Here is a 16,242-nt window from a genome sequence, read left to right as displayed (position 1 = left end):
GCATGTGTAGAATATAGAGGGATTGATTTACATTATGCCGGACTTCCTGTAGGAAGTAATTATTTTGGAATTGGAACGGGAAGGGTTGATAATTAAAATCAGTGCGACCTCTTTTATTTAAATTTGTATTTACCGGCTGATTGTCTCCAACAATAACTACGGGCGTACCGATTCGCCGCGTTCTTTCAAATTCTGCTAACGTAGAATCAGTGAGAACGTGGCAAAAGTGTCGATTGTGACTCCGACTCGCGTGACGAGGCATCTCGCGGGATGCTACCCCGTTTCCTCCCGTTTTCGACATAGCATCTCGTGCCACGCCTCGCGACCCGTCCGTCTCGTAAACTTCCCCCCACCCGCCCGCCTCCTCTCAGCTGACCTGTTACTCACAAGCCTCGCAGCGTCGGCGGCGACAGGGATGGTAATGTCCTCCTCACGTTGTCGCCCTGATAACGGAACGCTGGGCGTCGGCGCTTTCATCGTTTCATACTCTTCTCTTTGCCCATCCGTCCCTCACACACTCGACGATATGGCGATCGCCGCGTGTGTGTCCGCGCCCGTGTGGTCTGTTTATATGCATGTGGCTTTGTCGACGAAGCATCGCCACTCGGCGCGCGGGAGTAGTGGTGTTGTGTGTGTCTGAGCATACGGGAGGGGTGACCTTTGGCTCGTGCCCATTGCCACCGCTAGAGGGGAGTAGTGTTGCACAATGCCTCCATTGACTGCGAGGCCCCTGACGTAAGCTCGGTCGGGGAGGGGAAGTGGAGGCTGTTGGGGTTGTTGGAGTGGGGAGATGTGAACTTCCTCAGCTGACTAGTCCGTGGCAAATTGGAGGCATCCGGAGATTTTGCCCTCGCTCGCTGCTCTCTCAGACAAGCTACGTCGTCCAACATCCTTCCCGAGGGCAATAATAGTCCCTTTTCTTCCTTAGTTCACGTGTCTGGGTCTTTTTTCCGTCTGCTCTCCTCGAAATGCTACCTCAAGTCTCGGAGCCAAGCATGTCATGCTTCCTCTCCGAGTTGTATGCCTAATTGTATTTTCGTGCACTCGTTGAAGTGTCCGTGAGTTGAAGTGGTTGTTATTTGCCTCGTTCCTTTCACGAGAAATACCGTATCGTCATGATCCATGTCTGAATTACTTGATACGATTTAGATGGAACGGTAGTGCTCGAGTTGGTATTGTCTTCCTGCTAAAATTTTGAAGCTGATACAAATTAAATAGATATTATCAAGTCCCGCCGAGATTTAAGATGACAAATAACTCTGGATACGATGTGTGTAGGTAGTTCAATTATTGCGTTGGTAATAATTCTGGTTCTCCTATTAGCCGTGCTTATGTTATGCAAACCTTAAGTAGCGTTCGTGATATAAAACATATCCTTTTGTCGTCGTAATTAATTAAATATTTGTAGTACTCAATGCTCCAATCACAGCTCTAGAATTTTCCCCGCGTTTTCAGCAGTTTAACTGCGATTTTAAGTTTTTTTTGCTGTTCAGATTCATCGGAGCATCGGTGGAAGAATAATGTTTGCCCTTTCAAACAAATTGGGTTTCTTGGAAACTGCGTAAACTCTCTCTCCCAGACTCTCATGATGAGTTTAAAATTAAATTCGCAATTATATTGGCATTTAGTGGTACATATCATCGCTAGCGATGCTCTAAATTGGGCGCTATTCTCGTATTTCGTGCGGTCTCTCTTCCCCCACCCTCCGCCACTCACTCCTTCATTCATGCACGTGGTTGTTGCATGGTTTCTCACGTACGTCCTCTTAGCGGTTCAACTCCCTCTTGCCTTTGGATTGGAAATTTTTACGACGAGGATTAAAATACATGTGATAAAGAAAATAATTTTGCTCTCCATTTGTTATTTAGCTGGCAATGCTTTTAAGAGTGCTTTTAAGCTGAATAGTAAAAATTATGTCATTAAAAACGCGAACTGTCGTCGGGATGTCATAGGTTTTGAAAATTATGAATGATCCCGACGACACCGTCTGTAGTGTGAGCCTTCTGTGGTGGTTATTCGTAATGTTATAGAAGAATCATTCTACTGTCATCACGTAACAACGACTCCAATGTCAACGTAAACAAAGAGGTTCTGCGCCTGATGATTACGATTACTCATGTGTTATGCGATCATAAGGTCTGTAGTTAGGACTTCATTTATAGAAGTTAATCTCCTCCTTTTATCTGTCCTAATTTGCCTACGTGCTTGCGATCTCGTCAATCCCTCATCGTCATTGTAGCATTTATGTGTTATTCTGTTAAAACCCACATTCTCGCCGTCTGGTTCCCCCGTCGGTCTATTTTTGGGCTCGTCCGGGGGTGGCCATTTTACTCTGTCGCTATCTCTTTCTCTCTGTCTTTCTCTCTCTTGCCTTTTCCCCCTCTCGTAGGCTACTATCAGCTGAGATTCGCGATGGAAAGTGGTGCGAGTCTAACTCCTCCCTCGTTCCCCCCGCGGCCCTTGCACTCTTGGAGCGCGCGAGAGTGTGCCGTGCGAAAGGCCCGCCCGCCAGCTTCCATTCCCACCCCGCCCCTCCCTCCTTTTTCCCCGCGAGAGCGCGCGGCCGTGCCTCTCTATCCCGCCCCTCCTCTCGTGGTTTTTTCATCCACATTTTTTCTCCCTACGTCCCCTTCCCTTCTCTCTCTCTCCTCCAGCCCATTTGGCGTTAAAGCTCGCGTCTGCGTGAGGGATCGGAGGGGTATGTGTAGTCGAGGATGCTGTGGGATTATATGCGTGCCCCTCATCCCCTGCCGTGTCTTTTCACGTGGGGAGGGTCACAGGGATGGGGAATAACAGAGCAGAAGTAACAGTTTCCGGTTACGATTGCATGAGGTAATATTTGTAATCGTTACTTTTTTAAAAAGTGTCACAGGTACTTGTTATCGAGGCGTTGATTTTTAAGGTAATGTTTCGTTTTTATGAACTGCAAAATCCACATCCCTAAGCCAAGAATGTCAGGAGAACGTGTATCACTGTTCATTGTTTCTGAGCTAATTACCTTACCAGGAAAAATGTTACAATTATTTTTTCACGACTATTGGTAAGCTACAGTTGGAAAATGTATTAAGATTTGACGTAAAGAAACTGTAATTTATTTAAGAACCGTTCTTGGACCCATTTTTGGAATGTAATCGTTACTTGCCACTGATAATAATGAGTGAGCTCAGTAACTACGCCTAGTCTTTTTTTTTTGGTATTTTACCCTGCTCTGGGGTCGGGGCCATGGGTTTTCGTGAGTGGGCTATCGAGAGAAGAGTTTTTTTTGGGGGAAGTGTAGTGTTTTTTTATTTAAGGGCTCCTGGGGGGTAGAGGTTGAACTTGGTGCGTGAGGATATGGAGTACGGTTCTGTGTGTGTGGGTTACCGAGACCCTTGAGAAGGGCCTCTCAATTTGGGTTGCCCAGCCTTGTTGTTGGCAGTTATCTTCTTCCCCTCCTTTTTTCCCCTCTGGCTTTGCACATGATGCTCCCCCAAGCTCCTCCCCTCTCCTGGGTTTCTCAGCTGGTCTCAATTTTTTTTTCATTTATTTTTTTGGGGGGGGGGGGGCGAGTTATTTTTTCATCGCCCCGATGTTTTGCTTTTCTCTTGTTCCCCGGTTTTCATTTCCTCGCCCAGAGCACCACCGATGGTATGAGCCTTCGGTGTCGAAATTTCATAGGTGCCCGCCCCAAAATATCGATGGAAAAACGCCTCCGTGTTGAGTCTTATGGGTTTATTTTTTTCGGGTGCATTGCTTTTTTCGCGTTACGCTTTTTCCCACGGTGTATGGCGTTCTCCGAAGTCTCTGCATTCCTTCCTTCGCGATGATAGGAATGCTCCTCGATGTTCACGGGCGTATTTTTTTCATTGTCGTGTTAATGATCGAGACTGGCACATGGCACTGGATCGAATGTTGTAAAATGAAGACAGCTGGTTGTATTTTACTCTCGATAATTTGTCCGAGAATTTGTAATTTGATTTTTTTTAGTCGACACATCTATTTTTGGCTTGGAGTTTTATATTTCATTTCTGATGTTACTTGTATGGAACGCCAGATGAAGTGGAAATATGTTTTGTTTCATTGCTATTTTGCTCACGTTTCGCGTGCACATGGCGGCATTCAATGTTGTTTGTTATTTTCGCCTGGAAACGGCTTACATTTGCGCTTGCCAACTGTTGGTAAGCTGGCGAAACGAGAACAAAAGTTGTGAAATATTGATCAAACTCATAATACATACTTGAGTGTCACGGTCTCGTGCACGTGCTGGGAACTTATTGCCAATACGGTTAACAACGCGGGCGTCTTAACGAAATGTGGGTAATCAGGCGCCAGGATTTGAATTATTCTTGAAGCATTGAGTACATGCTCATCATCTCACTTAAAATTGTTGCGTTTTCTGGAAAAGCTGGCGATTGTGTTGGGAACGAAATTATCCAGAAATTTCTCCATAACTTTGCTTATGAATGTATCTTCACTAGTTTGTCCATGATACAAATAACATGTTGAACGAATCACGTGGTGAAGCACGGAGGAAAAAAACTTCTTCAGTTAGTCCATTTCTACGTATCATGCAATAGTGTTGAAACATGGAAAATGACATCGTTGCGGCATTTATTTTGAGATTAGGCCGTCATATTGACGTTAAGATAGCGTGTATTTCTACTTCGAGATATGCGTGGGTGCCTTCCCCTCTTTTTGCTGTCATTATAATTTTCCTCGGATCTCACTCATGCCATTACTTATTCATTAAATTGTTACTCTTCTTGCGTCACAAGCTGCATCTTAATGCATGTTTAGGTCTCGGCTGGTTTACGCAACCACCCTTGCAATTTCAACTCGCTAATTATAACTGTCTAGGAAATTGCTATATTTTTCGGAAGAGGGTCGCTAGTTCTAATTTCTTATCAAGTTCTCTCGTTAATGTGGTATCGTGGATATTGAATCGTGATGCGAACGACTTGGTTTGAGGCCTCAAGGTTGCAAAGCATGTTTATTGAGAATTATTTCGGAACTTAACGGCGTCTTACCTTTTACCCTTTTCTTCCTTCACATGTTTTTTACAGAACTTTAAATCACGTAAATTGGAAAAGTCGAGGGTGTTTTCTCTTAAGATACGAAATTATTTTTTCTAATTCACGTTTTACCCGTGGTGATTTTAAAACCTCATAATTTTTCTGTACGAGTTTTTCATGTTTTCGTATGAAATTTGCAATTGAGCTTACTCCCTGTATGATCAATTTCTGAAGTTCAACTCGCTAGAAGTTAGGCGTGCGATAAGTAAAAATATCTTAATCTCGAGAGTTTTTCTATTTTTCGGGGTAGTAATTAGGTTATGCAAAGGGCCTATCAAGTACTGCAAATTTTCATACTTACTTAAAAATGTGTCATCGTTGAATAATTCATGGAAAAGGTATTGCAATAAAAAAGATTATCTGGAGGATGCAGGGCAAACTTCATGGTCTATGGCCGACGTACCTTTATTTTTTTATGGTTATCGATCAGGGTCCACGCATTTCGTCCCATGTACGGCATGTGGCCCTGTTTTTGAAAATGAAAGTGACTTTGAAATAGCTCTGGTCCATCCCTCCCCCTCTCTTTGCTTTATAGTCTTTCCGTTTTGACCGCCCAACTTGGCATCCCCTCCGTTTCTCCGTTTTTCAGCAAACGTTCGACCCCGACGACGGTTGCTAAGCCGATGCAAAGCCTTAATGCTCTTTGGAGAATTAAAGAGTTGATTGAGGGTCCCCGACTTTGGTAGGCGGGGTGGGATGGCGGGAAATGGGGAGATTTACACGTTTAAATGGACATGGGAAGCTTTGAAAAGGGCGGAAAAAACTTAAGCTTATGGTTCATTAGATGGGTCTTGGACAAACGGCTCAAGGAATTTGTCCCCTTAAATTACTGAGACTGCCCTAATTGTATGCGACGGATGTAGGTAGGTAGCTATAAGTGGTGATTACGGATATACGATGTCATCTGCAGTTCTTACGGAGAGATTGAGCAGATATCACTCTTGTGTCGTTGAATGATGATGAAAGGTAATTCTTCTAAATACGACTTTGGAAAATGACTTTTAAAAACATATCTGTGTGCTAATCTGCAGCATTTTTCGATGGCAAATTATGTTCCCATCCTGAAGGTTTACATTCTGACTCTTCGTTACGGCTTAGCAGGCTACTGTGTGGGTGATTATAATACAACTCCTTTGTCTTCCCTTCCAAACTTTAGGTAACCCAACGTCACATTGTCCTTTTCCTCTTTAATTGCTTTGATTAATGAAATCTTAAGCAGATGAGTTAGGTTTGTAATTAAACAGCTTGAATGCACTTTAAGATGCGGGCGTGCTAAAATATTAGGAATTGTAACGGCAGAACAGCCTCGAAACACATTTAATTCCATTCGTAATAGTGCTGAATTTTGAAATCTTTTTCGAATTGAACTTTTATGTGGATTCAAAAATTGGCTCGGAATAAAGCGGCTGCCTTTATGGCCAAAGGTTCAATAATCCTGATGTCGGAGTTTGCCTAGGTGAATGAAGTTGTCTACTTCCACATCTGTTGCTCGTAATAACCTATTTCTTTTGTAGTCCATTGTAACTAGCCACATTCTGTATAAAAATGCATATTTTAAATCATGGTTGTGGTTTGGGTGTTTTGATTATGGTCTAAATTTTAATATTGTCTCTAATTTACCAGGAGTGAACGACTTTTTAGTGGTTCCACAATATCACTCTCATTTAACCGTTCCAATCGGACCTTAGTGTCTATTGCGGTTCAAAAATGATCTCCTTAGTTCAAACCACTAGGGGATGCCCGTTCTTCAGCTGTTTGATCGTTGTGAAGGGAGAAAGAGAGATGGAGAGGCAGGGTAAAGATTTCCGTGGGTCCAAGTGGGGGGGGAGGAGCGGTGGGGATTGCGGGAGGGGAGGCATTGCCAGCTGATGCCTTCCCCCCGCCGAGAGGCCCCCATCGGCAACACGTCACACTCTTCCACTAACCCACCCCACACGGCCTCGTATTACTCACCCACCAACACGATTCGTGGGGGCCCCAGGATTCTCCCCCACCCTCCCTCCGCGGGCTAAAATCCCCCTTTTCTCACCCCACTCAGCATCCGAAATCTCCTTTCATCCCCCCCTCCCTATCCTTCCTCCTCCGTCATTTCTTTTTCAGATCGTCATCGTGCTGCCACCTATTCAACATCCAGGCCAACTCATCCGTGGGATTTCATTTGGCGCCTCCGTGTAGTCGAAGGGTTGGGTGGGTAGTGTTTATGTCTTTGTCGTCGTGACCAATATTTTTGTAGGAAATCATCTAAATGGTTTTCAAATCGCTTTAATATAAGAATTTATAAAGTCATTCGGTTTTTGTAACCGATCTCTGCTGCCTAACGAAATCTAGAATCATTCATCATTTGTATCAGCAGCCGCCTAACAACGCAACTTAGGAAACTAAACATTTTTGTGTTGTTTCAATGAATTTTCTTCTGAAACAACAAGGCTTATCAATTGAAAATGAAGCAATCTTTTATTCTATCTATGAATCATGTTCTCTTCGCCCCACTCTCGCGTTTACGTGGTATTCTTCCCTCTAAAACAGATTTTAAGGCCGCCTTCCTGCTCAGAACTCGTTCTTTCAAAAAATTCTGTTACTTCATTAGGTTTTATCAACCCTAAACACAACCATTGTTTTTAGATTATCTTCGTTCCGCTTTCTTTACGATCCGCTTCACCGTCTTGTCCACACACTATCAAAATAAAAACACAATATTCATTAGTAGCAGGAACGAATAACTTTTCAAAGTACGTTGCCTTAGGAAATTCCGTGGTCAGGTATCACTGACCCAGGGTGCGTGTCACGGCTCTGTTAAAGACGGGAATTGTTCATTTTTTTCCGCATTCTTTTCCCCTTAAGCGTTCTCCTCACGTGAAGGTTTTGACCCCGGACGCTGGGTCCTGCTTTGTCCGTGGCTTGACGTTGTTACTATGTGTTCTCTCTGTTGCAGTGTGGGCTCCCTTTTTCTCTCGGAGAAATCAAGTCCTCTTTTGTCTTTTGACGAAACTTTCATAGATATTTAACGACTAGTAAGCGTACGTGCATGGATACCGTATTTTGTCAGAAAACATTTTAATATATTGTTTGTAACCTGCTTACTATGAAATCACCTGTATTAACTTCGAAACGTAAAATACTTTTTCCGTAAATTTTGTCGTTGGTTTACCCTACTCTGCAGTCTTGGGATTGGATGTGAATTTATGCATTGAATGGTTGTGGTTAATAGTTTAGGATAATGAATGTTTCTGAACATGAGGAAATGATTAATTTTTCGTCGTGTTTCCTGCGATTTTTTTCATTTCACGCGCCAAACGTGTGGCAGCCATTGTTATTGAGGATAGGTGGAGCACTCTGGAAAATTTGAATGAAGTAAACGTAACCATTCGAATGTCGCAGTGAAACGGAACTTTAAATGATTATATCCTTTAAATTTAATTACCATTCTTTCAGCCTGTTTGCCTTTTTAGCACTGGAAGAGGGTGATGGAAACAGCTGTCAATTTGATTTTCTCCTGCGGGTCTGAGAATCCTATTGTTCTGATGATGGTGAGGGTTGATTGCTGTCGCCCACATATCAAAATTTTCTGTGAAGAATCTGCGGGAAGTCAATGCATGTCGCTTCTAGAAAGCCTCGATGATCCGCCTGGGCGGGCGGTCAGTCACGCCCATTCTTCCCGTGATGTCAAAGGGGCTGACGGCCCATGGGTCGGCCCTCCCCCCTATTTCCCTCAGGGACGGACACGGGTTGTTTGATATATTGAGTCAAGCTTTTCATCATCATGTGGGCCTAAATTTTCAGTCACTTGAAGGGTGGACGAAAGGTTGTAATCCGGGAATGTTCATTTATTTGATGTTCAGACGGTGGAATTCGGGGAGATTTTCGATGGAGAAAGCGGTGGCTAGATTATCTCTTCGAACTACTGATGACAAATTTTTGCTAGCCGCATAAATTCTGTTACGTTTCATGAATCAGTCCCGAATGGTTTGTGTGCAGTTTATTTCGGTAAGGTGATGGCACTGAGATTCGAGAGGTATTGGTATAAAGATCCTGAAAAGTTTTATTGCCTATTTTTAAAATGTTCGCCTCTATCGGTGGTGGTGAGTGGAAGCAGTTTGTGCATCGTATGGCTCAGGTGGTCCTATCCGAGCTCTGTTTAGGGAGTACGAGGGAGTATTAATAGCAGAGGCAAAAATATCCCTAAAGGTATAGGGGTGTATGCACGCACTATTACATTACATATTATTAATATGCATTTAAGTGAGAATTATGGGTTAGCGAGAGGCTGGAAAAAAGTTGACTTTCAAAGTAAATTTTATGGCGGAAGCGAGCGGATTAAACAGAAAAGTTTAATATAAGGTTAGGTGTAGTATTTAGATTCCATTGTTATTTTCATCTCTGCAGTTTATGTCTTTTCAGCATTTTCGGCCATGAGCAAATTGCTTGTTCTTACAGTATTCTATTCCGTCCATATCTTACGCATTCATCTCCTGTGGGCCATCTCAGATTCTCTGTGATGTGTGTTCAACAGTGAAGTTTCTAAATGGGTAAATTTCTAGCATCATCGAAGGTCTCTGCGAGTCAAGGTCTTATGCCTCCAGCTTACGAAACAAATAATTCTTCGTGTGAGTAATGATACGTGAACGTTACGCATTTATTTTCCCCTTTCTGGAGGTGTCTCCAATTGTAATTTTATTGGTGTCGTACATTCAGAGTGCCTCCCTTCGTGCCTTTGATCAATTTTACTGTAGCTCGTTTCATTCTGTAAATGGAATAATTGTCCTCCTTTCCTCTTTACTTTTGGCAGTAATCGGCATTAAATGATAATGTAGATTAATGTTACCAACATTATACCTGCCTTACGTGTTGCATGAACTCTTTACTCGGAATTGCGTTAAAATTAGTTTTTATGCGGCAAATAAAAGTCCTAACTGTCTGATCATCGGTGTCGTTTATGTAATTTCTGCCTAATGGGCTATTTATGGTATATTTGTATTCTTCAAACCTATTACAGAAAGTTCTCTTTGCAGTTCCGTAATTGATGTTTCGTTTCTCTTTTTGTAACTCAAATTGGACAAATATATTTGCTGTAATAATTTGTCCATATTGGGCCCACACATTAAAAGTGCATCAGGTTCTTTGCGCAATTGATGCCAGTTCTCGAGGCAATTAATAAAATAATGTTGGATATGTGTGGTTATGATATAGGGTGTCATGATGTGCCTGCCTTGGTGCTCCTTACTTACGTTCGTTACTAATCGGGTAATTAAACTTACTTCAAGTGATATTTTCTCGTAGTTAATGACCGATCTGTCAGTTTAGAAAATTGGTTAAACCATCATGCCCAGGTCGGGGATGTGTAGGATACCAGTTTTTGATGCCAGTAGTGTTTCTGTTAGTTTTTGTTCATGACAAGTTTACAAGCGATGAGCTAATTGTTATGGGAGGCTCTATTGCTGGAGTGCAGTACTTTATAAAAGTATGGAAAGTCGGGTAATTTCATTTTCCGATAAGGCATTCGATATTGGGGAGAATAAAAATTATATCTTAAGAATTCATATTTGCTGTTGAATTCATATGTGATATTAAACTAGGCAAATGGAATGGGTCATCTTGTGGAATACTTATTGATAGATTTTATAAAAATTTTGGTGCCACTTCTCTTCGTGAGTACTTATCTTACTGATGATGAAATATCCAGTCTAAGTAAACAATCTGAAAATAAACCCCATGGTCGTTCTCATTTAATCAGACCTATGACGTGATCTCGCATTTTGACGTTTAAATCTCGGTCCCATGCCCGGAATCCGACGAAAAAAGCCCCTGTTTATATTTACTCTGTGGAGGGCGTAGGCTTTCTGCGAGGAGAGTGCACTCGACTCGCCGTTCGGGCGCGCGATTTCCAGCTGGCTCGGCAGCCATCGGCGGCGCCCGCATGATCAGCCTCCCTTCCCACCCCGCCCCCTTTCCTTCGGAACACAACAAACCGGTGATTCAGAGCCGCGTGATGGCGGCAGAGGGAGAGAGGGGGGAGAGTAATTGGCTCTCTCACGACCTCCTATGGAATCTACACAACGTCCTTCCTCCCCGTCGCCAACTCCTGCTGCTGCCCTTCTAAACCTCCTCCCGTTCGCGTTTCCTTTCCTTTCTCTCTCCTTTATCCTTATACTTTACTCTCTCTCTCTCGCATTCTTCTAGTCAGGTCCATCGTAAATGTGCGCGTTTTTGCTCATGTCCACCGCGTCGGCAAGGTGTGCAAAGGTCATAACGTGTCAATGCTCTCTATGCTGATTAAGTGTATTTAAATTAGCCCTGAGAATGATAGCATAGATAGCCATCGAAACGTCGGCCAGCTAGCAACTCACCCGGAGGGAAACCTGAGGTTTCACCAGCATCATAAGCGGGGAAAGAGCAAAGTCATATTTAAGTGCATTTAAAGTGTTGGATGATACGGTATCGTGATTCCAGCCGGGTTAGATCCGTGATCCCTCCACATCATGTATCATTCAAGTTACCGGGAAAATGCTGAGGATTTGGTAATCTTTTTTAAAAGGCTCTTTTGAAGTTTTCGTGCATTTAATTTTGTTATCTTATCGTGAGGGGTGATTTAAATTTTAAATAACGCCCCTTCCCCGTCGTGTTTCCTTCCTTTCTCTTTCTTCTGTCCTCATAATTCCTCTCTCTTGCATTCATCTTGTCAGGTCTCCCGCAAATGTCCGCGTTTTTGCACAGTGCCCACCGCGTCGGCAAATAAGTGCACAGGCCAAGGCTATTTGTTTCACATTGTGCACGGATTATTTTTCATTCACATTTCCGGGAAAACCTGTAATAATTGATTTCATATCATGTTTTAGAGGTTTTTTTCGGGTTTTCATACATTATATTTTGGTATCTTGTCGTGAGGTGTGATTGACATATGTAAGAAGATTTAGATATTGAAAGGTTTTATCTCTTAGTATGCAGGTGTGTAAGGTTGTGTTTGCTTACCTATAAAATGCAATCCCCAAACTTTTTCGTATCATCGGGAAGCTAAGCCTCCCAAGCGATGGGAATGAAATTAACCCAAGTGTCTCGAGGTTGCTATTGTGGGCTAAGAATAAGTTGGGGTTGGGCGTAAAATTGCGAAAAAAAAATTGCTTTACGTTCGCCATGCACTCACAAAAAGACGACGATCCTAATGACTTTACTCACTCTATTAACCAGCCATTTGTATCATTTCCCAGCGTATAAATCAATTTCACAAGAGCATTGCTGTAAGTTGTTTTACCCAATTAGAAAGCATGTCTTTGGTAGCAACTGAAGTGTTTATGGGATGGTTTGGAGATAGAATTTTTTTCCGGAGTCGTATTTCTGCGAACAGCTAATCGCTGGAGTTGCTGCTAGCGAGAATATTTTTTGTTTGAAAGCTCGGCACTGTGGGAATGTGTTCCCGTTCCCCAAGAGGGATGTGTTTTCAGTTATGTTGTTTTGTTGATGCCAGTATTCATAATCCCTGCATTTTTACCGCGCCCTTTATAAAGCATTTCTCCCTGAGCAGCCTTAAAGGCGTGGCAGGAGGAAACAATGGAACGATAAGTAATTCTTTTTTGAACCATTATTGCCAGCGAGCATTATTTTTAATTTTGCCTCCTTTATTCTGTTTATTCCTATTTTGTTCAATTTCCTGACGTTGGTGAGTTTTTCCGCATTTTCATTTTCAATATGATTTATATTTGTGCTGCATTAGGTTTTAATGAACAAAAATTTCCATTTGTAAAAAGTATCTATTTTGGTCCAAGCTTTTTAGATATATTTACCTGAAAGTCTTTGTAAGAGCAATTTAAAATTTCATATTTGCTCTCCTACATCGTATCACATATTCCTTAGCAAGGCCTCTCTGCATGCATGAGTAATGTGTCGAGTGTAGACTGCAATGTAATCTAATTCACGCCTTAGTGTCGTGCAATCGGATGTGCGTCTTCATTCTCTTAAGACTCTGGGGAAATATCTTCATTCTGGCTCTCTATACGTCACACACATTTTTGCATTTTGCAGCTCGGTGAGAATGAGTATGAACTTGGCTCCAGACCAGCTCTTCTTAAGATTGCCTGGGACTATGTCAACGCATGTGTGAGAACTCAATTTCTTTGCTACGTTATAGGATAAAGTAGGAAATCCTAGCGGGAATCGTAAATCATCAAGTGCAAGTTCTAATGGCTATTTCCTGATTCTTTTATGAGAGCGGATTTGTCTTTACTTCTTTTCATTATTATTTGTGAGTAAAGTTTTCCTTTGACATCTTTTATCGGTTCTAAATATTGATATTTTTAGGCAAAAAATTTTTCACAATATTTCGACCCCTTTGGAGCCCATCCTTTCGAATGTAGATGGTGCGATTGCGGTAATGCACAATTTAATTTTTTTATTACTCCATCGACTCCCCGTTTAGTTTGTTTTATGTAGCCTGATCAACGTTAATTCCATTTTTCATTGGTTGTAATGTTGTTTGTATGCAAAGGTTGCTATGGCATGTTTGAATCTTCATTTTTTTACGGGAAAATTTAGACATGCTTGTCGTGAATTTTTTTGGCCCTTCAAAATTTTGATGTTTTGAATAGCCGATGGCCCAATTATTTGTACTCAATCTGGGTGCATGATTTCTCTTTAGTTCTTGATCCAGCCGTGTATCGATGCCGGTATGTACTGCGAAGTTTATCAATTTGTTTGCAGGCTATTTTTCGTTTGATCGAGCGTAGGCGCGGACGGTTCGAATGTTTAATTTCTAGGGAGAAACAAAATATGGGCGAATTTCGGGGGAGTTTGGCCTCATTGCGATGGGAGCCCTCTCGTTTTAATCGATGAGCGGACGCGACCCGTCACCAAATTTTCCGCGGGAGTCATACCAGCGGCGACCGGCAGAGAGTTCGATTGGCTCCATGTCCATTCGTCCCGATTGATGGAAGGGGGTGGGTTTGGGCTTCTGCTCGATGACTATCAGCTATATTTGGGGAGTTTTGTTGAAGAGGCGTCTCCTTCAATTTCATAGTCTTCTGTTTTCGACAGTTCCCGTTTTTTTCCCTGGCGGTTTTTCAAAAATTCTGGTGCCTTCTGTCTCGCGTTTTTTATGTCGGAATTATTTCAACTTTCGATTAGAGTAGTCACGAATTGATGCGGCTTTGCCCTCTAGAGTTTTCTTACGGAATGTTCTTGCTTAAATTGTGGTAATGTGTACTAATTTATTTTTGCGATTAGAAACTTATCGTTCTCTATTGCATTGCAATTACTGAAACATGTACGTAATGTGTTGCATGGCCCTGATATATCCTTGAATTTCGACGTTTGCGATATAATATGAATCCACGTATAAGGAATATCTGTGTTTTTGCATACTTCTTACTAGAGCAGAGATTGAATCGATGGTTTGGAGAAATGATAGGTGGAACATAATGCGCGAAGGTAAAGTAAGTTCGAGCGAAGAGTTGGAGTGTCAAACAGTGGGTTAATTCAAACAGCTATACTCCAGAGTCGCTAAAAAAAAACTCTTGCGGCAGAGGGGTAATAGTTCCTAGGATAATCAGGGAAAACTCTCCGACACGATAATTTAGCGTTTTTTGAAGTGTAATACAAATATTTGGTAAAACTACCAACAAATATGTTTACGTACTTGTTGAAAAATGGGTATCGAAATGTGTTTTTAATAATTCTCTATCCATTCTAGTCTCGCAAAGGGAGAAGTCTGACCAAAAACCATCATCGCTAATGATAAATGGTAAAGACGACAATGTCACAGGTTTGGCACACCCAAGCTTAGAACTAGACCTGAGCGCCTCTCTTGCTCGGAACAATGTCATTGGTGGCGACGTCAGCTATTGGCGCATCGTGAATTCTCGAGACGTTCCCATGACGGGGAGGTAAATAGGTTGGCGGGACGATGAGTAATAGGTTTGTAGGGGGACGTTTGTTGCAGGTGGGAGGCCCCTTAGCGGAAAGGGGTGGGTGGATGGTACTACGCCGCGGAAATTTATATCCCTACCTTTCGTCATACTTTCCTCCTCCCACCATCGTTCGTATGTCTCCTCACTCTTCTCTCCCCCTGCAATTACGCGAGCGGATTGTCCGAGAACTAGGGGGGCTATAAATACACCGATGCCGACGTAATGAGTGTATTTTTCCTCGCTTCACTCAGCGTCTTTTTTTTCATCTCTCTCTTTCCCCATTGTTTTGATTATCGCTCATTTTTTTGCCAATTTTCCTCGCCTGTGCGGGCCGAATTGTTTTCATTCCATTCGGATTGGTCTCGAGCATTTTATTCAGAGATGGGCGTCGTTTATTTTAATGTGAGACGACCTTTTAGTGGGAGGCGTTTATGTGATCTTTATATTCCCACCTCGGCCATGGTAGTCTACCGCCACCGTGCTGTGTTGACATAGTGTGGGAAACGGGATCGGTTTTTCTCCCGTCATCCTTCGTTATATTCTTTACTCCATGTCAGCGAGAGTTCAACGGTTCATCTCAGGAGAAGGGTGCCTTCCTTTATTGAATGTACTCTTCGTTTTATAAATGTATGTGCTAGTCTGGCTGCCGTGAAATGACGTATGGCTGGGAATCGTAGAATTAACATCACGAAAAAGTGACGCAATGAGCACATTTTTGTTTGGTTTGTGAGCACACTCTTTTGTCATTTACAAGGATAGAACGTATCATTTTATAATAATTCGGAGATGGCATTGTAGGATGTTGAGAACGTGATGCTATAATTAATTATTACGCCATCAACTTTTCGATTCGTATTTCCTTGCCGTGATCCCTGCTTTAATAAGTAATAAGTTGCACCTAAAGAAGTCTGTAGAATTCAATGAGCTATTCCAGCGTTAAATGGCTGGGGCACCAGATGTAGATATTTCATTATTTTTTACTGTATTGAATGAAACTTGTCAACGATGTACATTTTCTTGGTATTCCGAAAAAAATACCCGTGATACCAATCGTTTATGCCACCGATTTAGAGCGTTCAACCTCCCTGTCCTATTCGCCTTGATTTAAACCCAGGCAACCGTAAAATCTCCATTAGAGCCATAATTATACTCCAGAGTGCTCTGTTAACTCGTTGCAGTATTCAGTATTGTTTTTCGCTGAATTCTTTCCTCTATCTTCCTTCCGTGAGACATGTATTTCGGTACAGATTCCTGAACACTTGCGATCCGCTTGAGTTGTGGATTGACCACGTTGAAAT

At 42.4% G+C, this 16,242-nt stretch overlaps 1 protein-coding gene across 2 annotated transcripts in view; it reads left to right on the top strand.

The window, feature by feature from the left end:
• Nucleotides 1-16,242, top strand: part of LOC124157652 (bromodomain-containing protein 4) — a 577,672-nt gene that overhangs the window by 414,785 nt on the left and 146,645 nt on the right. The window lies entirely within an intron of this gene.

This window comes from Ischnura elegans, chromosome 4 (genome assembly GCF_921293095.1).
Source record: "Ischnura elegans chromosome 4, ioIscEleg1.1, whole genome shotgun sequence".
NCBI lineage: Eukaryota > Metazoa > Arthropoda > Insecta > Odonata > Coenagrionidae > Ischnura > Ischnura elegans.
This window is presented reverse-complemented; position numbering and strand designations above follow the sequence as displayed.